The sequence below is a fragment of the Monopterus albus genome, unplaced genomic scaffold (assembly GCF_001952655.1).
Source record: "Monopterus albus unplaced genomic scaffold, M_albus_1.0 scaffold99.1, whole genome shotgun sequence".
In the NCBI taxonomy this organism is placed as follows: domain Eukaryota; kingdom Metazoa; phylum Chordata; class Actinopteri; order Synbranchiformes; family Synbranchidae; genus Monopterus; species Monopterus albus.
The window spans coordinates 1,440,623-1,440,919 of record NW_018127979.1 but is presented as its reverse complement, the minus strand read 5'-3'; positions in this window follow the sequence as shown (position 1 = coordinate 1,440,919).

Genomic DNA, 297 nt, shown 5'->3' with positions numbered 1-297 from the left:
ATTTCCTTCATTATTAACATGATTGACCTTTTGTTCAATTTGTAATTATTTGTATGTTCTTAATGTTTGATATTCAGTAATGGTATTGCCCCAAATCGTTTTTCCTGATTCATTGTACCCACCAGTATGAGTAGGGTTAAGCATGGTCTTCAGGGAGAGACTGATATGTCTGTTCACTGCTCTTTTAACTGATTTTGATCTAGTTTGTCACGAGGACCAACATTTTTCCTAATTCTTCAACGGGCTGTGTAAAGGTTATGATTGTGTGTGCGCGTGTGAGAGAGAGATGCTGTCTTC